This window comes from Ambystoma mexicanum, chromosome 10 (assembly GCF_040938575.1).
Source record: "Ambystoma mexicanum isolate Mex_15411 chromosome 10, UKY_AmexF1_1, whole genome shotgun sequence".
NCBI classification, from domain to species: Eukaryota; Metazoa; Chordata; class Amphibia; order Caudata; family Ambystomatidae; genus Ambystoma; species Ambystoma mexicanum.
Genome location: NC_090932.1, coordinates 58,087,696 through 58,113,219, shown reverse-complemented (window position 1 = coordinate 58,113,219; position 25,524 = coordinate 58,087,696). Strand labels below are relative to the sequence as shown.

Below are 25,524 nucleotides of genomic sequence, written 5' to 3'. Positions count from 1 at the left end.
TCACGAACATTGAAAGCTCCATGAGGGCAGCCCTGACTGAAATCCACGACTTCGGGAAGGCAACAGGGTTTGCCATTAATTTTCAAAAGTCAGCGGCGCTCGGAGTGGGCCTGACCCCGGCCGAACCAGAGACTTTAGAGGAACAAGGTCCTTTCCAATGGAGCACCCACTCAATCCCATACCTGGGGGTCCAGATTCCCTCACACCCAACGAAGGTCTATCAGGCTAACTTTCCGCCATTCGAGGAACTGGAGAAGGACTTGGCCCGCTGGCAACTGCAAGAAATCTCCCTGTTGGGCCACATCACGACATGTAAAATGAAACTTTCCCCCCAGGCCCCCCCCCGCTTCCTCTATGCCTGCGCCTCCCTTCCAGCCCTAATTCCGCTTCCCCCCCTACAATGGCTCCAAAGGAAGATGGTCGCCTTCATCTGGAAGGGGAAGAAAGCATGCATCCCACGAAGATCGATGATGGCCAGCACGCGACTGGGTGGATGGGGGTGCCCGACCTCATAAAATACCAAATTCCAGCGCAGCTGGCCCACCTTCAGGCATGGGGGCTCACCAGAGGGTGCCCGAAATGGGTGGACATTGAGCGATCCTGCCTCCCTCTCCCCCTCCGCTTCCTCCTGTTTCTTCCCACTGCCTTACGCCGGAGCTGGCCGTGAGTACTGACGGCCACAAAACAAAGGCTTGAGAGTGTGCCCACAGACATCGAGGCATCCCTGGAGACCTGAGTGCACTCTCTCCAATCTTCCTCAATCCAGCGTTCTCCCCCGGAGCCCATCCAAGGAACTTTAAGAACTGGGTCGCGGGAGGCCTTGAAACCCTGGGGCAACTCTTCGAGGGGGACTCTCCCCTAACCTTTGAGCGCTGTAAATCGGCATTCCAGCTGGCGGAGATGGACAGATACTCCTACGCCCAACTCGGGCACTGGTGCTCCCAGCCCCAGACTTGGGCTGCGGCTACAAGACCCCTTACTCCACTAGAGCTAACAGTGAGTGATCTGCCGGCCCGGGCAAAGATCTCTACCCTCTATAAACTGCTACAAGAGGACCCCTTTCGTTCCAGGCCTTCCTACATGTCTCAATGGGAGCCGGACCTCGGGCACGCCATAGAAGACCACACGCGGGTCGACATCTGGTCCAGAACGCGCACAGCATCCCGCTGCATTACCAACTGGGAGCGCGCCCATAAACTGCTCCTGCGGTGGTATTACCCCCCCCCCCCCGCCTCCATCACTTCCAACGGCCCTGGACCCTCACTGCTGGCGTCTCTGCAGCCTTCCAGGATCATACTTTTATATGTGGTGGACCTGCCCCAGAGTAAAGGCGTTCTGGACTCACTGCCTAGCCACTATAGAGGACGTCACCCAGGTGGCCATTCCGTTCACGCCTGAGCAAGTCCTCCTGGGGATCCCGCTACCAGACATATACCCGAGATCAGGGAGCAGAGCGGCCCTAGTATCCCAGTTCTTGCTGGCAGCCAAAATCACGGTGGCCCACACTTGGAAATCCGCGGATGGACCCTTGATGAGTCAAACTCTGGGGCATTCTGATCGCCGAGGTGGTCACGGCAGCTAAAGCAGGACTGCTCCACCGATTTATGGACATTTGGACACCGGTGCTGGACTATGATCAGAACGTCCTGGCCCCGACACTTAAGCCGCGCCTGATTGCGAGAGCCCTTCCTTCTATGGACAATCTGTCGCTGGACCAGGCCGATTAGGCCCGGGAACAGTGCCCACCGATGGGCTGGGGGGGTTGGGGGGGGTCGGGTTGTGCCTTATATGTTTTGAGAAGCTATAAGTACTGTGAATGTATATGCTCCTGTGTGCTGAGTTATAAACAAATTAAAAAAATAAATAACTAAGAAACATAAGTCCTGGCAGGCAAGTATACCAGGCAATCTATAAAGCTACAATACATGTCACAGAAAGACGTATACATAACTATTTTACCTAAACAGGAACTTTGAGTCCAAAGTAGGTCTAAAAAAAAAAAAATAGAACAAAAAAGTTAAAAAAAATAAAAAGTACTGCTACTGAAAGGGACATTTTTGCAATCCATGTAGGATATTTAGAAGATCTACCCCTTTTCTGACCCAAACACTTTCATACACCGTGAAAAACAGACTAACACCAGAGCCGTTTACCGGATATGTCCCAACACAAGGGTCAGGCAATTGACAACCACACACACACCCGACAGCCCTTTACCTTCCCGACAGGGATAAAAGGCAGAGCACGAGAGCGCACTACGAGCAAGGCCGAACACACAAGGAAGCCGCTATTCCAGACCGGCAGTTCAAGCGGAGAACGCAAAGCCTCCAAAAGGTTAAGCACAAGACGGGAAGAACAGCTGGCGTGTGGTGCGACAGGTGTCATCGTTGCACAGGGCCTCCTGCGTTGATTAACATAGGTGGGGAGGCACGCTGGCTACCATGGTACCATCCTTTAATCCAGAAGACAAGCCAACAGATTCATTACAGCCGGTGAGTCGGAGAAAGCTGATAGCAAACTGAACTGTGTTGAGCCCAAAGTTGCAATTGGCAACATTATATGAAATGCAAGGAACTTGCAAACAAAGAGCCTGTGTGTTTGAACTTTTGGGAAAGCCCAGAGAAGGGCCAGCTGCAGAGTGGTCACATGACACAGAAGTTCTCATTCAAAGTACTCCGACTGGCCCCTTTGTGTTGAAACTACAGCTACCAGAAGGCCCTATGAGAGGGCAGCATGAGGTGTCCGAGTGGTCCTGCAAGGGTCATTTCAAATTTCTTGTACAATCGAAGGTCTCTGCCCCATTGCCAAAAGGAAGCCAGGGGAAGGGATACCTTGCTTTCCAATGAGATTGGGAACATTGTGTTAAAGATGGCTATGTGAACTCAACAGGCGGATGCCAAGGGAAAAGCCAAGAGAAGTAAATTCTGCATCATGATGAAGCAAAGTGAACTGTGGAATTGGCAAATGTTAACCCGGTTGCGGGATGCCTGCGAATAGGGGTGAAGCATGATGCCGTACCCCCTCCACCCCCCCCCCCCCCGAGAACATGATGTTGATATTAAGAGTAAAAGACCTTGGTAAACCCGAAGGAGGGAGGCCCACGTTGCAAGAAGGATCAGAGCCCAGCAGAGAGAGATCCAAGGGGGTGAAGGGCAATCACCCAATGTGCAAGATCACCGAAAACACTTGTTTTTGATCCAGCAGGCCTGCTAAGGCAAGAGACTTTGTAGAAAAGAGACTTGGCCACTGAAGGTCCTGGTATCGCTGAATGGAATAGTGAACCTCGTGCTGGAGAGGCCCAGGAGTGTGGTGTGCTCAGAAGTCCCGCCTTGTCCTGTGCTTAAAACATGGGGAAGCGAGACCCCAGCCAAACCATCCTGACTTAATTTGTGAACACTTTTCTTTTCTCGCACACATTATCCCACACTCTTTTTTGGAAATCGCAATTTTTTTTTTTTTTTTTTTTTTTTTAAAGTTTAGGCCCTTTACGCCACTAGGACTGCCTTATTTGATGGTCATAGCTTGCTCCCATCTTAGATTTCGGTCAGGTTTTTCTCTTGCCCATTTACACAGTTTAACACCCTTGAACTGTGATCACTTGTGTCCGTCTTGAGTGCCACCATGAGTTCCTTACAAAGTCCAATCCAATGTGTGTCCCAGATGGCATTATGTTCAGCTTGAGGACAATCTTACCTAGGTCAGTGAAAGAGAAACTCAGGTTTTTTATGCAGACTGGCAACCAGCGTTTCTAAAATGTTTGGCCTTAAATAATGCATGCCAAATGACATCATCGCGTGCAGACATGATGACATGTCAATATTGATGTACGAGAGCACGTACAGCACCCAATGCATCTATGACTCATTTGTAGTAAAAAAAAGGCAGAGGTCCAAATGTGTCTGATATAGTACTGTTACTTATTAGATCAAAGTCAATGGTGTTCAGTATTCTATAGGGAAAGAAAGTGGGGGATGGGGTCAGTACAGAGTGAAAGAATCACTGCTTCAGAAATGACTCTGGGCTCATTGTAGCAGGCCCTTTGATGGCAATTAGATGTATAATTAAGCACATTAACAGATATTGTGAGTATGCCAAGGTAGTGTTCATGACAATTGGATTTACATATTAGTATTCTGGATCATTAAAATATTCTGGATCATTAAATAGTTAACATTTTTTTAAAAATAAATGGAAAAAAACTGCAGAAAAGTTTTGGCCCTCCCAAACGATGCATCTATAGAGCTAGGCCTTATATCGCTGGGAACACAGAAAGATATTGGTGGGCATGTTGTATCTACAATTAGTACCCGGCATGGCAAAAGGTCAATAAATAAACTCACAGATCAGCGCGTTTCAGGGCCTTACCTACTGGTAATCCCAACGATGTTGCTGCGCGCATCTCGCGCCAGTCCAAACCATTGTTCCATGGAAAAGGAGAAGAGACTACATGTAGTCCCTTCTACCAGAAGCCATTTTTTCTTTTCTAGAGTCGAGAAACGGTTGCAGCGCCATTTGACCCATGAAAAATGACAATTTTAGCACCCTGGTACAAGGTGCTGGGGTACTAATGGCAATATGACTCTTGAAAGGGGCCATTAGCTTTATGGTAATGCCCCCAGGGCTCCCTTAAAGCCCTTGCTTCGCTCAGGCTCCTAACTATGGCTCTGGGGATATTACCAGACCGGTAATGGCCACCCTCCTCGGTGGAGATTGCCTAAACGTGCAATGATGGTGTAGCTAAAGAAACATTGCTCTATAATCTCAAAGGTGTAGGTGTATTGGACCCCCCACCACTACCCCGCCCCAAGAGATAACAATGCCACTTGCTAAATACATTTAAGAGCCTTCTTTCTAGAGATTGATTCAAATTAAGTGAAAATAAATTTACAGAAAATTAAATCCGAATGAAAATAAAAAAAATTAAAAAGTTGCGCTAGAATACAGGATAGAGATGTTTTTACTCCTACATTGGGTAAAATAAGACGATCATGAGACAAGGTTGGTTTTTGGGTGCATGGCAATGCCTCATAAGCCATTTTGATGGCAAGGTTTGACGATTCATTAGGTTACTTAGATTGGGCTTGCTACCCACATTCTCTAGAATCAGGCCTGGAAAAAAGTGGCTTATGAGATGGTGCGGATTGTGTCTGGGAGTCTACATTGCATGGCTGCCCAAACGGCTTGTACCCAATCCACAAACTCAACTTCATCAGACCTGGAGCTTTTTGTTTTCTGGAGATTCACTATTGTACATTTATCTTTACCATATGTGGTTAGAAATTGAAAAGGGCCTAGTGGATAGGCGATTTTGAAATTCGAAGACTGATTTTGGGTTTTTATAGAATTTTAAAGGATCAAGTAGAATATATTGTAATTTACACTATTCGGGTTTTTAATTGATAGTGTAATGAATTGATGACCAATATTTTAGGTTTTATTTTAAAGAAATCTATTGTTATTTTAACTAATACCCTAAATGTTTTATAACATTATACGATATGGTTATTGTGATTATGTTTTCCATTTCTTATTCATGAATTTTGTTTTGTAGTGATAAGGTTTATGACCATGACAACACTAAAAGAAGGTTATTGGGTAGTTAGGGGAATACACTCAATGGTCTAACTATGATCTAACCATCAGGTGACATCTACACTGTTGGTTTACTCATCGACTTTACAATGGAGTTGCTCTCAAGTACTAACAGCTCATATGGACGGTACAACAACCACCTTTGGTTATATCTAAATTAGCTCTCTTACAAATATTAGATTGACCATGAAGTACTTTGAACACTGTCTACCAAATAAGGTTGGCACCATAATGCCAATGTGCGAAAGCATGACAGCATGGGCTGGTACTAGCAGACAAAAGAGCTAGAGCGGATTCAGTATAGAGCGGGTTCAGTATACAATGAGACCAGTGAGAAGAGGTGACTTAAAGACAAGGGATAGAAAGTTGAAATTAAGTTGTGCATGGAAAGGAAGCCAACCAAGAGTGAAAAAGAGCAGAGGATAGAGTCACGTAGGGTTAAACAGAAGAGTACACGAATAGCGGCACTGAAAACAGATTTTAGGGGAGCAAGTCGAGGGAGGGGGGGACAGAAAAGTGTAGTGGAACAATAGAGACTCAAAAACATTTGTGAAGATATAAGTAGCTTAGTTGCATCAATAGTTAAGAAAGAGCAAACTTTGGAAATATTAAATAGATAGCAGCAGGCACGAGAAGAGATGGAAGCATGTTTTAATGATAGGCCACAGTCAAAGTAGAGTCCCAGATTTCGGGCAGTAGATACAATGGGGAGTTGAGAAGGGGGAAATGAGATAAATGAAGGGGGAGGGGAAATAGGGGAGGGAATGGCAAAAGGAGAAAATAAAATGAGTAGTTAGTTGAATATGAGCGAGACTGACTGAATCAATGCAGTATCAGTCAGTTTTGCTTAATTATACATCTAAGTGACAGTGTGTCTGCCATGTGCACAGAATACATTTCTGAAGCAGGGATTCTTTCACTCTGTACTGCCCCCCACTGGTTTGTAATGTTTATGCATTTTTATGATTTACTATAATACTGAAGACCATTTACTTTGCTCCAATAGGTAACATTAGTGACCGAAAATTGTACCATTCGACACATCTGGAGCTCTCTCTCCTCCTTTACTACAAATGAGAGCCGCAGATACATTAGGTACTGTACATCAATATTGACATATGACGTCATTGTGTGCATGCTCAAGGATACCATATGACATGGCACGCATTAATTTATGGCGCCTGTTTGAGAAACACCAGCTGCCGCTCTGCGAGAAACCAGTGTTTCTCTTAATCCGACCTAAAATCCGATTTTCCTCAAGCTGAACATAATGTTATCTGGGACACACACATTGGATTGGACTTTATATACAACCTTAGATATATATATATATATATATATATATATATATATATATCTTAACCAATTAACTTGCTAGGATACAACTTACAATGTTGGGACACACTAAGAATTTTTTCCTCCACTGTGCCGCCACATAGTCAATTTTGTATACATCTTCTCTCTATGATGCAACTCTTTGTTATTCCTAATTACAGAGACTATTGGTCCGATTACAAGAGGCTGCTTACTCCAAACGCGAGAACTTACCGAACGAAGACATCCTCCAAATTTGGACTGTATGGCTTTGAGCCTTTTACTACTACATGCCGCCTAGTTACATGCTTTGCGTTAACATATTACCCTTTTTCTTGATTTCTAGTGTGAATAACTGCTCTTGAAGCACACGAGAGGTCCCGTTTACTTGATAGTTAAAGCTACAAAATCCAGATGAATGACATATTGCTGAACATGGGAGGTTATACCTCTTACATACTCAATATTGATAATTAAGGTATCCACGTGATAATTTATTGAATTCAAGATGCGGGAACTACGATGTACACATTTTGCTCATGATGAAGTAGTCACCTGAAACTTGTAGAGCTCTGAACGAATTATTGGATGAAACAATTCTTTGCATCGGTTTTGATTAAAATGGAGATGCATTTTACACTTTTTGCTGAGTAAAGAATGTTTGACAACTTTAACACTGAGACTATTAGCAGTTTGGGGGGTGCAAGGATCCTAAAGCTTAGGACTCCATTTCTTTGATGTATGCATTAGCCGGCCTAGTGCCAGGGCTGCTTCCCACCCCACAAATCTATAGATCATGAAGTACTGGTTTAATATCTTCCGCACAATCTCAAAACGGATGTGCACTACTAGAGAAACCAATACGCATTTGTTTCCTTCCAAGTATTGCAATGATAAACGTATGCCGATTACATATACAATACTCACCTATCCACGGGCCTAAGACTATTGATCAGAAATGGATGCTAATCTTACCAGACCCTGTGCAAAATCGGTAGGTGGGGCATCAAGAAGTATGAGCAAAAAGTGCATTTTTTTATGACTTACTTTGTATAACATTTACGTGGGTGCCCACAGAGCCACTAGAAACGTTTTTTTTTTTAGTAGGATCAAACAACTTCATAGGACATTTTGACAACAGTTGATAATGGCACCCAACAGATTTATTAAAAGATGCCCGAGTTTGGCCGAGATATATCTCTTGTAACAAAAGTTACAAGGGATTGAATGTCAACATACCAAAATCACCAAAAAAGGCCTTGGCACTTTGGGGGAGGGGGGGGTTGGGGTGTCATGGCAGTTAAGGCGTTAAACAAAATGAAAGATCACATTTATCAGAAGATGCCCATCACAGCTCTTTCAAGATCCAACTGGTCACATTGCTTTCTAAACAACCTCATGTACATGCAGCTCAGCATTTGAGAAACAAGACTGGTTGGCTACCCGAATGACAAGCTCAATCTGCATATTTTGAATAGCATTAATGTTGTAAAGGTCCAAATCCAATGCTACCAGGAGGGGGGTCTTGGAATGTAACAGTTGCCAAGTAACATGGTGACATCAGGGGTAGGGAGGGAACGCAGGGCTGCTTGCATAAAGGGACACAGCGAGAAGTCCCATGGTGGACTTCAAGGAGGGGTGGGTGCTTTGGGGACAGTATCGGGTAGATGCATAAAGCCGGCACCAGGTGGCGGTGTAGAAGGTTATAAGGGGGCTTTTTGAGCAATATTCAAAGAGTAGAGAAGCCATTTTGTTTGTAGGCACATGCTAAACCATTTCTCGCAGAAAGCTGCAGGCCCCGTGTGATAAGCAGTATGTATTGGAGCATTCAGCAGAAACAGTATTGTAATGTTGCATGGCTGAAGTTTTCCCCAGGGAAATACTTGCGAGAATTGGCAGTGAAATAGAAATTAAATGCAGTTAAACTGCAGCCACTGTGTGGTTTAGCTCTTTCAAACTACACTTAGCAGCAAGGTGTGGGGGCTACACCACTGGTTGCAAGATGGGGAGCCAATCAACAGAGAGGAGTCGGTGTACCTAGGGTGCAACATTTTATTGCCCTCGCTGATGTCCACAGGGCACATTATTGGTTAGTCTCAGTGTGAATGTCTTGCCCCTTGCCATCTCAAGCCATTTTGTGTATAGGACATTGCCAACCAATGGTAAACAGCACAATCACGTAATAGAGGGGCAGTTTTGGAAGGTTTGACACATCACAAGGGTTTTTTCATGTAATTGTGGTCAAACTATGACTAACCAGATCAGGATTTTGTATTGTAAATTTGACAGATGTATAAAATGTTCAGCCGCAGTGGGCCAATTTCATTCAGTTCTATTCCATAGGGCTGCATGCTTCCCAGCTATTTGAGGCAAATACATTTACATGACCTCTTGCTTGCTGTATGCTCCATTTTTGGATTACTTTTCTTCCCTGACGTTACTTTTACAGGAGGTCCCCTGGTACATTAGTTTTCCACAGGTCCGAAAGCCTTGAAATAATGCTGCAGTCACCCTGAAGCTTTGAGGGCTCATTGTCATGAGTAAAGGGAGCGTAGAGGTCCAAAGGACAGGGTACTTGTAACAAAGTTAACAAAACAGCCAGCTTGCATAGCACACTTGGATTTTCCAGCGCATTTCATGGTCACAAACTGGACTGTACGTTGACTAATCCAGACAGTGTGAGATGATGTTCTTTGTCAGTTGCATTGGGAACAGAGGGCTAGAAGACCTCACTTGACCCTTATGTTTTAGGCTATAATGTGGCAGCCACTTACAAGTAAAAACTATTACATCGGTTTACAGACAGAATGGACACAGCTTGTGCGCATTTGGGTATTTACCCACCCATTGATTGTCCATGGTCAAGTTAATCACCTACACCATTACCTGCGATCTTGAGATCTTTCAACTAACCCAATCAAGCACGAATAAACTTTGGTCTGCCAATGTTCTCTCCAAACAGTCCGAGAGTGAAGGGCAGTTTTACATGCACGACTCGTGTAATAGCATCTTAGCCAAGTGTGCCTTCACCACTTTATGCACCAGTTCCTTGCATCTACACAGGTACTGAAAAAGCGAACAGTGTTGCATTGTGCATATCCATTTGCCAGACGGATTCAGCAATACTTGTTTCTGCTACATTAAACTGCAGGTGGAGGGTGACGGATGGGAGGAGAAATGTAACAGGAAAGCAAGACAATTCTGCTTCTTGGACCATCAGAGCACCCAAGGCTTGCAGTGGTGATTAAATGGTGGATGTCAACCAGTCACCAAGAGCTACCACGGCAGGACAAGGAGCTTGTACATTGCTTTCAGTAAATCCAAAGTCCACATGAGATGTAAAAATATAATTTTGTCCATTAGTTATGACTACGTGAATAGATAAGTAATGTTTTATAGATTGTCCCAAACACAGTTAAAATTGCATACGTGCATTTGTTCTGCACCCGTTGACCTGTGGAGCTAAATGTAGCTCATGGTAGCCGTTGTCTCGAGTTAACTATGCTCTTCTAGGCTACAGATGGGAGCTAAATAGCTCCCCTCAATTTCGAATCGAACTCTGCATTTAAATTTTTATTGCACCACATGCTCATGGCACAAAAGTAACAATCAAACAAAGACAAGAAAAGTCCAGGGGGAGGGAGGTGGGGGTGGTAGACTATAAAAGTAATATAAATGGATTTTAGAAGATTTCTTGAATTCTACCAGAGATCGAGATGCTCTCAGTGCAAGCAGTAGAGCATCCCACTCGGTGCCTGGGTGTCAAACCCGCCTTCCCCCCAAATGTAGCCAACTAAAAAAACGTGGTTGCATCAAATTTGTAGTTGTCGGTGCAGCACAGTTTCTGGCTTGGCTGGTTCACAGTCCAGTGGGTTGTGAGATATTGGGGTTGGGGCGGTAGTGGCTGTCCAGCATTTGCAGGAAAGGCTTGTGTGTAATCCTATGCCTGACCAGTAACCAGCCTTCTGAAGGTTGTGTGATCACATCGCCATTGAGTGATTTGGTACAGGCAGCATGGACAGGTTCTTACAAACGCATAACTGGAATTGTGGGGAACAGCCAGCATGAAAACATCAGAGTCGCTGGGAGCTATTTAGCTCCTGGTTATGGCCAAGAGGAGCCTGGTTAGCTTGAAACCAAGAGCTAACCGACTACCAAGACTAGTGGTGCCATACAAACAGTCATGTAATATTAACTCTGTAGCTTTGGAAATGTGTACAAAAGACGATAAAGGAACCGCCCAAGACATTTAAAGGATATTATATAATGGGCAAAAAGTACGAATTTGCATCTAGACACAAGTTCCTTTTGTTGTGCTATGTACTGGTTCCCCAGACGTAGTTCCTGCCTAAAGGACAATGCTGATAACCACGAGTTGGTTTTTGCTCCTGATCAACAAATCCCAATGTCAACCCTTGCCATATTCCAGATTTCTGTAAATGGAAATCACATGAAACTACTTACCCTCACTCACAAGGGATAACAAATGGAAGGTGTGGTGGCCATGAAAATTATATATGTGTATATACATATACACATCTGCATGACTAAAGGAATGACAAACACACAAGTCCTCACTTCTGGTGAATTGTAGGCCTCCAGAAATGCAGAGCTTCTCAGCAAAGGGGCTTGTGGATTTGAGGGCGGCAACCTTGTAAATGATGCAGCACGATTTGTATGACTATTGTTCTTGTAACAAGAGCCAGTGCAGTTCGATGAGGATCAGGGTGATGACCTAGTGTGTGGAGGTGGAGCTAGTATGTAAGACATCTCAGGGCTGGTAAGGTAGAAGCTGCAAGGCCTTCCAGAGCAGATCTGAAGTGGTTTTCTGGAATGAACAGCATTTTCTGCAGAAGAAATTCGATGCAGAGCCGTTTGGGTGTTCCTTGCCATGTGCTCGTTGAAGGAGTGGTTTGCCTAGGTTGAACCAAAGCACAGGTGGTCAGCTGTGGTATGAAGCCCTCCAAATGTTCAACCCTTGCCCGATCTATAATCCAATTCACCCATTTAGGTAATAAGGGGGAAGAACTGGTTCGTAGGCGATCCAAGGTTGAATGTACAAGTCTAATAAAATCGGAACTCCAGAGCCAATCTTAGAGGGATGGCAAGTCAGTGACGCAACTGCTGGTTCAGTCTAATGCCCAGACACTACTACCCTTCTGAAGGAAAGCAAAGGACCACTAGTTCTACAAAGTTGGATGAGACTAGTATTGCCAGGCAAGTCTCAACAAGAAAGGCATGTAGTTCATCCCACATGCAAGTTATGTTTAGATGGAATAACACATCTAGACGTATGGACTGTCAATCTGAAGAGAAAAAAAATAAACTACTAGTCTCTACCAAGAGGTAGACCACCTGTGTCAAATCTGTTAAAACTTTTTAAAGGAATAAGAGGGATCCTACCTTCTTCGAATCTACCACCATTTTTATTTTTATTGTTTCAACCGTGGACCTGGCTCGCAAGCAGCAGAGCACCATACATAAAGTGGGCAGGCATCTTTTAACAGTAGCTCAGTACTGTGAGGTCTGTGCAATGGTATGCGTGTCCATTGGAATTAGTCCTTGGTCAGGTGTTGTTGAAAGAGCAATGTTTGAGAAAAGTGTGCGGGCCTTCTGATCCAATACCGGGACCGAGTTCCATAGGGTGGGGTGCATGACAAGAGAAGGGCCGTTTGCAAGTCCTCTTTGCAGAAGAGTTGCGATTCAAGCCGGTTGGTCAATTTGCTTTGCCACCAGATATGTATAGCTTAGCCACCAGGTACGCTTGTGTGCAACTCGTGACTGCTTTGTAAATGATACATGCAGTCTTGAACAGTATACTGACATGGAGTAAAAGCCAATGTAGTTCGGTCAAGTTTCCATGCTTACGTAATAAGATGTGGTGGACTGCTTTTAGGGGAGCCAAGTGAGTAGCTGGGAGCTGGGTCAGGAGAGCATCCCCTCCTCCCCCCAATCTATGTGTGAGACCACAAGGACCTTCACCACAGGCCCAAAGTCCTGTGGCGGTATGAAGGGTTTGATTTTTCGAAGGGTAGAGATTGAGCCAGGCTATTTGGGCTTTCGTGGCTATGTGTTTCCGGAAGAACAAGGTCAAGCCTGAAGCCTAAGGATTTTGCTGAGTTTGTGAGTTACGGATCAAATCCTTCTAGAAGCAGATCATTGAGCCATTGTTGGACAGGTCTTTTAGCATGCGGACTGGTGATTACGAATTCAGTCTTGGATGGGTTTAGTTTGATGTAGGCAATCAACATCCAGGACTAGATGATGGCTAGGTAATCGCAGAGACCAATGATGTCCGGCGTGCCATTTACTCATGTACAACCGAGTATCGTCCACGTATTGGTGGATGGCTATATTGGGATCTTAGAGGAGAGTGCCCAGAGCTCCATGTAAAGTTTAAAAAGGATTGTTGAGTGGATGGAGCATTGAGTAAACCAATTCAGGACAGTGCCAGAGAATCCCATACTGTCAGTAAGGAGGAAAGAGAAGGATGCAGTGATTGACAGTGCTGAATGCAGCAGAGAGGTCAAGGAAGCATGAGACGCCCTTTCACATGATTTGGAGAGCATCATCCACCACCTGGATGGTGGCGGTCTCAATGCTAAACGTTGCGCAGTACCCTGACTGATAGTCGTTTAGCAGGGGAGGTGGAGCTGTTCGAACCTGGCAAGTAGTTGTGTAGCAACTACTTTTTCCAAGATTTCACCAATAAACAGGAGGTTCATAATAGGCCTGTAGGTGGCCAGGACATCTGGATCTAGGGTTGGTTTTTCAAACTAGGTCATATGAGACTAGTGTTGAGGGTGTGCAGGACTGCCCCTTCTGCGAGGGAGGCATCAATGCCGAGGAGCGCATTGAAAGTCAGGCCAGTCAATGCTAATGCTGTGAGTCTCCGAATTGGTCCATTTTTAAATGCATTGATTCAGTCCCATTTGTTCCGAGTTGGTGGTACCTGGAGTGAGGGGGGGTGGTCAGCTGAGGGTTTGGTACAATGCTTTACTAATTCAAAGAGGGCTTTGCTCATGTTAGAGGCTGCCACAATGGTGGTGGAGTAGATATCGGCTTTGGACTCAGTACTCCGAACCCTATTGTTTGCAGAGTTCGTTTTTTTGCCACCATTTCTCTAGGTAATGATTGGGCGTTAGTTGGTAGCCAGCTCAGAGGGTGTACCATGGGGGGTGGGTGGTCCTAGCACGGCTGGATATTAAGCGTGAATGAGTGTCCACCTTCATAACAGAATTACTGAATAATTGCAAAAGCACCAAGGCATTGCCTGTGGTGGTGGGGGGCATCAAGGTTGTTGTACAAGATGAGGTCAGCGTGAGCAACCACTGAGCGAGCATTGATCACCACAAGAGTGCGTTTGCACGTGATCCATGGGTGTTGGATGGGACAAAGGCTATATTGAGGCAGTTTGCTTGGGCTGCCTAGGGCACTTGGCCATTCGAACCCTAGAGAAAAAAAAGAAAAAAAAAAAAAGAATAATATTTACAATGCATCCTGTCCAGTACTGGAAATGGACATCATCAATTGTGGGATCCTACTAGCCACGGGCGTGTGGGTAGAATTTCAGAGATGAAAGAAGAGCGTTTGCTATAATGTTGCAAGCAAATGTGTACATTTTACAAGGCTGTACTTCAATATTTTCTGCATAGTAAAACGGGAATATCCACAAGTGTTCCAAGCAGCTGTTTCAGTAGTCTAGCTGCTAAGCCACTGGACTTGAGCCACAAGACCAGTTTGAATCCCGGCCTCAGCAAATCATTTAAACTAACGAGCACAAGTAGTTTTCCCAGAAACTGAAATGTGGGGAGAATGTTTTGCCCGGATCTAGGAAAATCTGTCCCAATGACCAGCACTTGTCGTGTCTGAAGCCTGTATGGCGGCGATTTACCTCAGATGTAACTAGTATGGAACTCCATTATAATGCTTAGTGGCCTTGCTATGCACGGCCGTGGCTCTGAAAGACAGGCCGCATTAGTGGAGCAGATGTGAAACAGGCAGCGTTGATGGGTCAGAAGTACCCGGTCCCTGTGCGCCAATCTGTTTTCAATGGATTTGGTAGAGAAATGTGAGCCATATGTTCTCAATAGGAACAAGACCTGACACACTACAGTCCTTTTGAGTCTGGGTAATGGATGATGCAGGAGAGTGATAAGGCTGCGGGTCAGCATAATCATGGTTCGATATGCGCTGTTATTCCAATGACTGGCTTTTGCAATGGTGAGTGGGGCGGGGTGTTGAGGAAAATGGTTCTGTTTGTTTGAAATGTAAGGTGGTAGGAGATCTGATAGTTGGTTACTCACGAAGAATGAAAAGGCCTTGATCAGTGAAATTGGCAGTCTGGAAGCTCCACTCATTACAATAAGCTATATGCTAAGGGTTATGTCAGGACAAGAACGTTTCATTCAGGGAAAGGGCCGCTTGAAATGTGCATACTGCAGTCAAGTCCCCCCCCCCCCAAAATCACCCACCTTCACCTTAGTATAATGGTTGTCAGGTTGATAGAGGCATCAACCTCACTCAAAACGTGCTGTGCTCAGTGCCCTACTTGGACTTTTATTAGTCGGAGGCAGTACCTGGAAATTGACGTTTGTCCCTACAGGGGGCAGAATCCCTGCTCTTATCTTTTAGTGGTCTACCCCGGTGTCTCCAAGTCCCAAACTTTCATAGCCAAAGGCCAACATGAAAATACCCACCGCTCCCAAAAGCCCTTTACACCAGGACTTCGGTAACATGCAATGGTGCAATCCTGCAGGCGATTCTTAACTAAACAAGGAGCAGAAATCAAGGTGGCATGTGGATTCCTCCAAGTGCCCCACCAGGGCCTAAATAGGCAATACAACGTTCTTAAGTTAGATATGAAGACATTGGGAAGTTTCTCTACCTTTCCGGATGTCAATTTCTTGTTTACTGTAGATGTCTTCCCTCAACCCCTGGTCGTCATTTTATGCCATCCTTTCCAGAATTTGAGACATTGTCGTGCCATTAAGTCAAACATCAATAGTGCAAAAAATAAAGGGTGCAACACTGATTACATTAGCAGGGGAAAGCAGATAAAGGACTATGGAAGACGTGCCATAGAGTATTAAAGGAAACTTCTAAACACGCCCCAGAAGACATGGTCCTGTTGCTTAAAACACAAGGGCAGGTGATCTGCCTCTTCCCACAGAGCAGTGTGGGATGTGTCCATCACTGACAACAGGAGTTTGTAATACTGTAGTGGAGCTCGTCATTAGTTAGGAGGGCATTAACAGAACCAGTAAGTGTGGCAATAAAGATAAATGGTGAACATACAAATTTCACCAAGTGCTTAAAATTAAGGCAAGAGGCAGGACCACAGGCCTTTGAATCATTAGAGCAACTTTGCAAGGGTAGATGTTACAATTGTATATTGAAGCATTGAACGAAACAAGCCAAGAATTCAGTTTCTAAACAAGAGCACGCCAACCGCCTGCCCCCTCGCCCTTAAAAACCCATGCCAGACTAGGAAAAGCAACGAAGACTGGCATAACAAACCAATTTTGAATTGTGTACACCCTTTCAAATGAACAGGGCCAGCAGCAAGTGCATGCACATAACAAAGACACACAGAGTAAGTATTCTCTAGGGCCAACTATATTTCCATAAAAAGAACACATTTCACAACTATTTGTAACCATGTATTCTAAAGCCTAAAATCCATGTCCATTAACTAGCGCACTGGGGAAAAGCTTACGCAACACACCTAACGAATAAGTTCACAACTGAACTACATACAAAAAAATGTGTTTGTGACGAGTCATTCGATAACCACCCTCTTTTGGAGCAAGCATGCATGCAGGCGTTTTATATTCATCAGCCTGTAGCAGTTGAAGGATCACCCAGGTTAACAAACGTCGAGCATGTTCTTACTACTTCATTTCAACGAAGACGATTATTGCATACACAATTAGTTTTCGGTGGATGGCCCAATGCCACAAATGGCTTGTACTTGGCGACCAAAGATATTCCACATCAAGTCTTCCTCTTCTCGAAATTTCGATAGGATTTGTGGTAATAAGTGAACCAAGGAAAATATATCAGATACTAAGAACAGTCTATTAAAACCACTGCATACTTTAAAACACTCGATCCTTTTTTATATCTGTGTGCAGATCTACTTCTTTATGTTAGAGGCCTTCAGCTGTTACGATCAGCATGGAATTAGTCTCTTCACCATCAGTATATATTTTACATCAACTGTACCTCAATGCAAAAATCTTAACCCAACCAAAGCGCTAAACCAAACAAAAAAAAAAAAAAAAAAAAAAACAGATTAGTGCCCCTTATGTATACACACAATAGAAGGGTAGTCCACATTAAGAGAAAGCAATATCCAGCGACTGCACAGCTCAACCGTCAAAATGACTTGGACCCTCATCAACACTGTGCTCCAGTGCTCCAATTGCGTCCATCATGAGAGCATGCGAAAACCGGGTGCAGTGCAAGCTAACAAAGTCCCAACTTCTTGGACCTTTTGGTAGCGTGAACATGTCTAAACCGCAAGCCAGGAAGCAAAGCCCAGGCGCAGGGCTTCACTTGGGGTACATTTGCATAACTTGCAAAGGGAAAAAATAAATAAAACTAATTTAAGGGATCATACTAGCAACCGATAGGCATATAGAACGTCCGAATTGCAAAGCATGTCAAAGGTCATACACTGGAATCGGAAAAAACTAAGTCCTAGATTTAAGTCAAACAGCTAGTGTATACCCCTGGGAGATCCAAAACCTAGGAAATAAAGCAACTGCGAGACATCAGGAAAAAAGGAGCGTAATGTTACACCTAAATTTTAAACACACCAGTGACTAGTGCTGTGCTTACTTGCAATTCCGCATTACCTAAACTAAAGCTTGGCTTTCAATAACTTCGAATCATGCAAATGTGCACAAGGGAAATGCCAATGAAGTACAAACAATAGCACACACATTACCTGTTTTCAAATTATCCCAACTCTGTTCTTTGGGTAGCGGTCTGCTTTAAGAATCCTGCTGCTTCCAATATAAAAACACATCGGAATTTAAGGTGGGTACCTTTTATGAAAACTCCCCTCCAATTACCTAGGATTTAAAAAGACAACGGTGGGAGCATGCAAGAGTAAACTGCCCTAACCCAGACAGGGAGGAGATCATTTACCATTCCAGATCATTACCCAAACTGATGACAAAAATGTGACAGAAATGGGAGGGCGGGTGTTCTTTAACCACAAGGGCTGGGCAGAACATACATCGAAAGATATACAATAGGAAATAATCCGAAAGCTGCTAACACCGAGCAGAGCCCACCACATTTGTAATGCTTAGTTGGGGCCATTTCAATGGTGAAAAGAGATTGATTTCACAGTATGAAAATTGGGAATGAAGTCATAAGAACGAGGGCTTTGTTGATGGGAACCGAGTGACATACACAATTAGAGCCTTTTCTGTGCAGTTAGTAGATTCTAAAAGACACAGCAATGACCACGCGATTTGAAACCCATCAATGGAATACCTGTACCAAGCCCGAAAAAGGTCACTCTGCCAAGTGGAATTGGGTTGGTTTGGGGTGAAGCCTTCTGAAGAAGTCATAGAAGACCTGAATGGGTCTGTGAATCTCGTTTTAGTTTAGAATGTAAACTTTGTGTCCGATAAGGACACGCTTCAAGACAATCCGAAAACTGAAGCCTTCTAAACACGGTTTCTACCAGAGGGTTAGCAGTCTTAACTATGATAGTCTTACTTAAAACCAATTAAAAAAAAGTAGAAAAAAAACAATATGATGAAAACCCAATTACTAGAACTGAAGGAACCTTAGAATTAAATTTGCAGTCACATCAGAACTCAAAATCGGTGCGCTCACTACATCACCCGTGTTGCACAACACTACAGATCAGAACAGCTCTGCGAGCTGAAATATCTTATTGGGCCTTCAGGATAGCATTACAAACTTGGATATTTGCTCTCTTGATTCTTAATACGTGTAACAGGTTGCATACAGCGCTTTGATTTAGCATGCTTTATAAATGTGAAAAATAAGGTTCTCTCCAAATCCTGATGTTGGTGGCACCATCAAAACACTGCAAATTGACAAGGGGGTCCTGGGAGTCTCTCTGCCAGACATTAGTCCTGGTTACGAGAGACTTACCCAGAGTCTTTAGCTCACTATCTTTCACAGATAAGAAATATCCCAAACATATCAGTCTTTGTCCTGCCCTGGGGCAGTCCAGCACCGAAATGCTAAGCAATTCTCCTCTGAACAAGAGTACCAACAGCATCCCCAGACACGTGTTTCGGTCTGGTTGGACCTCATCAGTAGGGAGGAGCTGTGCCTCTCTAAGAATAGTGAGCAAAACACTGTACAAAAGCAAAAAGTACTGGCTTTGCCAAGGTTAGTGTTTTAGGATTTTATACTATGTCAAGTTGCACTTCTGAGTCTTCTGTACTACCAACGTGCTCACATCATTTGGTCACGTTATGGAGTTCAGCACAGTTACATCAGACCTGGAGTGTGGAAATGCTGACATTTCTTTTAAGTCAATGGCAGTCACTCTAATGTGCTAAACCGCTCTCACGACACTGCAAGCCTTATGCGCGTTCGCTCCAACTGCCTCTGCCCACTTCAACATGCACTATACCCTCCTTGGCATGTAAAAGGTTGCTCAGCCACTTGCCTAGTGATGGAGTTGACGTTCTATTGCTACATGTCTCGACTAATAAAATGAGCGAAGATTGTATTTAGCGTTTAAAAGAAAAAAAAGGGAGGCATCAGTACTTTACTCCCAATTAGGAGTAAAATAATTTTAGGGGAAATATAAGAACGTATTACCAAAACTATTTGTACACTCAAGGGCATCTTTCATTTCACCTAGTAACGCATGCATATTAAAAAATATAGATGCATTTTATATAAATTACCTCTAACAAAAAGGCAGTAATACAGTTCCTTCATGGCGGCTGTTGGTACGAACATAGCTGCGTGTGAAGCAGAAAGGAGCATAGTCTCCAAGTCTCAATCCTGATTTGGAAGAATGTACCCATTTTTAGGGAGTAAAAATGGCATATGGTATGCTGCAAGACTCGGTACTTTGTAAACATCGCTATTGCTGTTTTCGGGGAGTCTGGTTACTAACTTCAGTAGGCCATTACTCCCAGTCGAAGTGGCGAGAGGACTGCCCTGACCACAGGGAACATACATGCTACAAATGGAAGACTTTAGGTTCCTGAACGATGTTACCTTGGATATGTAGACGAAGGACCAAATGGCATGAACTACAACCGAAGGGGAGAAACCACTTTGTGCTCATGCCGACCTGGCTTTCATTGTAGGATAAATTCTTCATATCCAAAACCCTATTCCGTTTAGTGCTATATGGGAGATAATTTCCTAATTTGCCATTTTTCGGAGGAGTTAGGATGAAGCCAACTGAAGCCCTAAGTGTGCACTATTGGAGGAACCAAAGTGCAGAGTTGATAAGTCCTTCTTGGAAATAACGGGATCGTCCACTGAACCAGAGTTTATGTTGAATACGCTGAAGAAGGGATCCAGGGAGTATTACCATAAACAATCCTCCTTGGTCTTCAGTCTGGCAGTGTATCTCCAGTGTTCGCTTTAGGCAGACTCACTGATATCGGCAATAAACTGAAACTTCTAGACAGGTGCAGAAAGCAGTCAAGGCTTTTTAAATAGAAAGGTGGGAAGACTAGAAAACTACTGGCAAAAAGGCTGGAGGTACTCCAGAAAGGCCTGTTATATAGATATATCACAGGCAGGAGATTATGGACTCTTGATACTTTTGTGCCTAGCTATCAGCTTGCAACTGAAATGATCTTTAGATAAAGATATTTGCGGGGAAAAGGAAAAAAAATAAAAATAAAAAAAAAATTACAAAAAAAAACATAGAAACACTGACCCCACGGAGCAGTCTTTCTAAATCAAACTGTGGCGCCCCTGCCGCAAACAGTGCGAGCAGGGGCTGACAGGCTGAGCGTAACCCAGAAGAGCAGAACAGTAAGGGTGTGAGGTTCTAGCGGGGGACAGGAGGAGCAAAATAACAAAAAATAAACAAATATAAAATAATGGCAGTTTTGTGAAAATACCTCATTATTACGGTTTCATGATGTACAATCAAAATAAAAACGGGCAATATACATTAAAAAACAATAATGAAAGTCTTTCTCATGAGACCTCAATAATGATGAGGTATTTTCACATAGAACCAACTGAAAGGTTAATCCCAGATTGGACTACATCAACCAGCTCAGTCTGTCTCCCATGATGAGCTGCGGGCGTTTTCAAGCTTACCCCCTTCAAATCAAAACCAGCTAACCGAGTTTCTCATAACGATAGACGCATTTGTAAATGCAGCCCGGGGTTGGGCACTCACTGATTGAAGCCCCCTCCACCCCCACAAAGTCAATGGCAAGATAACAGACTAGGTCGAAGCTCTGGTCAGTAGCTTACGACCCTGGCATATCACAAATGCCTTAAATTCTGCCTCATCTCAAATTCTGATGTCAAGCTCCCGGCAAATGTTTACGCCTGTATGCTGGACGATATAATGCACTCCCTGTATTTGGAGGGGCTCGAGATGGGATGGGATAATCCTAGACGACCTGGTGGTCGTAACTTTAACTTATTCAGACGATTAGTTGTGGGACAGCCAAGAACAGAGTAAGAGGCGAATGCCTGGATAACAAAGGGCAAGAACAGATGGTCTATAGAGGGCAGGAGTTGTGGTGAGTGACAGAAAGGGAGGGGAAGGAGGGAGTGAAAACTTGGAGCTGATGTACTTGTGAGGAATGGATCTTTGAGTAACCTGCCTGTTCCACAATAGCCCCAATAGCATAGATCATTGGGGTTGAGCACCTGTTGTAATGTCAGTGAAGTATCATGGTTGATTAGGTCTATGCAATGTGTAGATATATTTGCTCAGTTTTAGTTATAATATATATCAACCATGTATCCAAAAGTGAAACACATGATCACCTCAAATGTGGTTACATATAAGCTTCCACCAAGTACACTTATGGAAATATATGAAAACTGATAGGATGCATCAAGTTTCCTCCACAGCAATGCGGGAGATGTACAAAATTCCAGGTGTCAAGTGGATACCACAGGAACATGCTGCTGACATTTGGGTGGTTTATTTGCAGAAAACAACCATAGCTCCACATACACCATTTCCATAAATCAATGTAATCAGACACGCTATGGAGACAGACTGCAAGTGCCCAAATACAATTGGACAAGTGATGACAAAGGAAAGGCTAAACAAGCAAAGCACCTTAGCCCTCCATTAAATGCCAACAAAGTGCACTATACCATTCGATTTGCCTAGTTAAAATCGAACACGTGGAAGCCAAAACAGAAATTGAAGCAACAACAAAAAAAAAAAGACACCTGAAGGGCACACAAAGGATAAAACAGTTCTCCACTGAACACTAACAAACACAATGAGAGACACCCCAATGATCGAGTGTGCACAAAGTACCAATCAGTGGAGACATGATATGTACCCAGGGGAGAGGCAGTGAACTCCACAAACGAGAATGATAGGGAAGACACATGGGATCCAGTAATACACCCACATTTAACTTGCGATATCGTTAGTCACAGGTTCGAATCCCGGAAATGCCAACTCAACCTTGAATCCTTCTGAGGTCAAATCAATGAGCACCAACTTTATTTGGTGATTCTATACAAAGTGTTCTATGCACAGTGCTTTGGCATAAGTGCTAAATAAAAATCAAACATCATTGGATTGTAGAGCGTCACACTCCCTTCTGTATTAATACTCAGTCGGACATCGATATTTAAGGGATGACAAGATCTCAGATTTCAGTTAGTTCAATAAAAAGGAATCAAAACTTGTGTTTGGTCTCAAAGAAAGCATGCCGTTTACACCACGCGGATGAGACAAACCGGTGAAAGCATTTACCCGCTTCGTTTTCCCAAAAGCATATTAAAGCAGGCTTCCTCGATTCGGGATATTGCTAGAAAATAGAACAAGCTGCGCTCGAAAGAGGCTGCCTTCCTTTACCTATTACAGCTGGGACTGGCAACGAGGGAAACATCCCCATGTCAACAACAACATTGCTCAGGGATATTGCCCATGTTTTATATGACCCGTTTGTACGAGCAATGCATTTTAACAATGATGTATATTTGTGAAAATATCTCAAACTATATCACAATATTAAAAAAAAAGTTAGTCTAAAAGTTTGAAGTCACTTTAATATTGACCCCTTTTGTTCTCGACAAGGTTCTCTCGTGTCCCAGTTTAGTGCTGCATAATGTCCGTGCATGACTTTCAAGCAGACCATTCATTTTGAGCGACAAGACAGAAGCAGAGAATGCCAATGGTGGCGTGAACTGGCAATGAATGGGTTACTTTGCATTAGCTTGACACGCTGCTCTTCCACGTGCCTCAAGGAGTGCCATCTTCCTTGGCAGGCAGAGAAACCTTCTTCCTAATATACTCCACCCCCCTATTGTTACCTTTCAAATGTATGTTCAGTGCCATACACAATTAAAAAAAACAAGCCGCCTCCACCGCCTAAAATGCTGGGCAAATCGTTCCATGTTTAAAAATAAAATCCTTCCCAGCGGAGAAACGTGGCGTGCCCATCTGCCACCCCTTTTGTCTGGAAGCGGTGTTTTTGGGGGTTGAAGCTTTCCCTCGGGGAGTGCGGGGTGGGGAGGGGGACCTTGGCGAACGTGGCACGCGCCTGCCCTGTAGCGTGGCCACCATTTCAAGGATGAAGGGCATGTGGGTGGGGAATTAACGTTCCGAGGGACAAGAAACACATGCCGCGAAGGGGCACAAGACCTTTATAACCCCAGAAACTGGGCGCGCCTGAAAGCTCATGACGCCCCCTCCAGAGGTGGCAGGGCGCGCATGCCAGGCGGGCTCTGCTCTCCCTGCGGGGTGCATGCCCTTCCGCGCCAGGTGGCCCTGCAGCATGAATCACCCCACCACCCACCCACTTATGTGTGAGCCCGGGCTGGGCACGGGCATGCCCGCTTAATTAGCCCTAGCTACAGAGCAGGCACGGGCACCCTGCCAGCCAGGCCTTGCACTGTGCCCCAGTGCCAGCAGGTGAAGGTGACCCCAGCGAGCCGCCTGCGCCCTTCCGAGTGCAGGCGGCCACGTGCAGCGGCGCCGGATGTGCCCCCCCGCCTCTGGCCTCAATGACGGGTCCGCGGCGCCCCCCGCCACTGTCCAGGGTGCTGAACCCCTCGCCCCCGCCCCGAAGCCCCTGGAAGCGGCTGCCACACACCCGGGACCCGCGCGGCTCAGGTACGCTGGGGCGCGCCAGGCTGCCTCGTCAGTCTCGCCAGTGTGCGGCCCTGGCCTCCCCCGGGTCTCCCCCGCGCATGGATAGCTGGGCACCGGCGGGGGTCAGAGCGGGAGCGGCGGCGCCGCATAATCACTCACCTCTCCTCGGCCACCCGGCTACTTCTCGAACGCCGGCACGAGCGCACGCTTCAAAAGGCACGTCCGCCGGGGGGCGTGTCCAGACGTCACGTGGGGTGGGGGCGTGCCGTCAACTGTCAAAGTCAAAGCCAAAGCGCAAGGGCTCACTTTAGAAGCAACAAAAAAAGGACAAGAAGAGTCGAAAGCAAAGATGGACAACGGGCATGCGCAAACCAGTGAATACTCCAGAGAAAGCAGTCAACTGAACAATACTATAAATACAGAAACAAAACAATAAACTACAAGATGAAGTTTGTGTCTTTGGTAGTCCATTTCTTATTGCTGCTTCACAAAACCACGTGACTTTCTCAACCAATCATCAATCTCTAGTTCCATGTGCACTGTCTGTCCTTCAAACATGTCCTCTTTCTTTGCTGCTCCAGCAGGAGTTAAATGCATTTTCCATTCATTATTTATTTCACTGGTGTATGCTTCGAATTCTATGTCAAGACCCAGAGGAACGGATTATGCTCAACTCAACTCTTTACTTCTTGAGCAGCCAAACCAATTACTTCCACTTTAAACAAAAATGTCAAATTCCACGAAAACAGGAGACATTTGAAGTTTGTGTCCAATTGGTTTAACCATAGCTCTCAACCATTTGTGTCGCAAAGGCTGGTGAAAACACTCGATTTTATTTTTGGCGGGTGAGAGGCCCATTGAAATGAATGGGCGTGCAGGAGGATTGGCGGGTGAGTTGGCTGTTTACAAGGCAGGTGACACATATATGCCAACATTCCGTAACACCTGGGAGGGAGATTTCATCAGAGAAATCGGGAGACAACAATTTCCCCACATGATTGTATTGGGGAAATAATTATTTTAGGCGGGAGAATGTGAAAAATAGCAGTATTTTTCACTGAAAAATCGGGAGTCTCCCGCCTAAATCGGGAGGGTTGGCATGTATGGTGACACCCGCCAAAAGCATGTGAGTTGAGAGCTATGGTTTAACTTACCACGTGATCTACCCTAGTCCTTCCTTCTTCCTCTTCCTCTGCTGTTCGAGCAGCTGAGATAAGTGATTCTGACTTTATTTTACTGTGGTATGAGTGGTTGGGTGCTTAGTGCTTTTTGGTGGGTGAGGGGCCCATAGACGTTAATGGGCGCATGAGGGACTTGGTGGGTGATTCAGCTGCTTG

The 25,524-nt window shown here is 44.8% G+C and overlaps 1 protein-coding gene across 3 annotated transcripts in view; it reads right to left on the bottom strand.

Moving 5' to 3' along the window:
* The window catches only part of TFRC (transferrin receptor), an 858,836-nt gene extending 834,381 nt beyond the window's left edge, over window positions 1-24,455 (bottom strand). Inside the window, exon 1 of one of the 3 annotated variants that reach the window (XM_069617499.1) lies at window positions 24,347-24,455. The gene's annotated coding sequence lies outside the window, so the exon portion shown is untranslated. Of the gene's footprint in view, window positions 1-17,860; window positions 17,984-24,188; window positions 24,210-24,346 lie in introns of those variants that run through there. The other 2 variants (XM_069617501.1, XM_069617500.1) reach the window with 2 other exon arrangements.
* Between the last annotated feature and the right edge of the window lie 1,069 nt (window positions 24,456-25,524).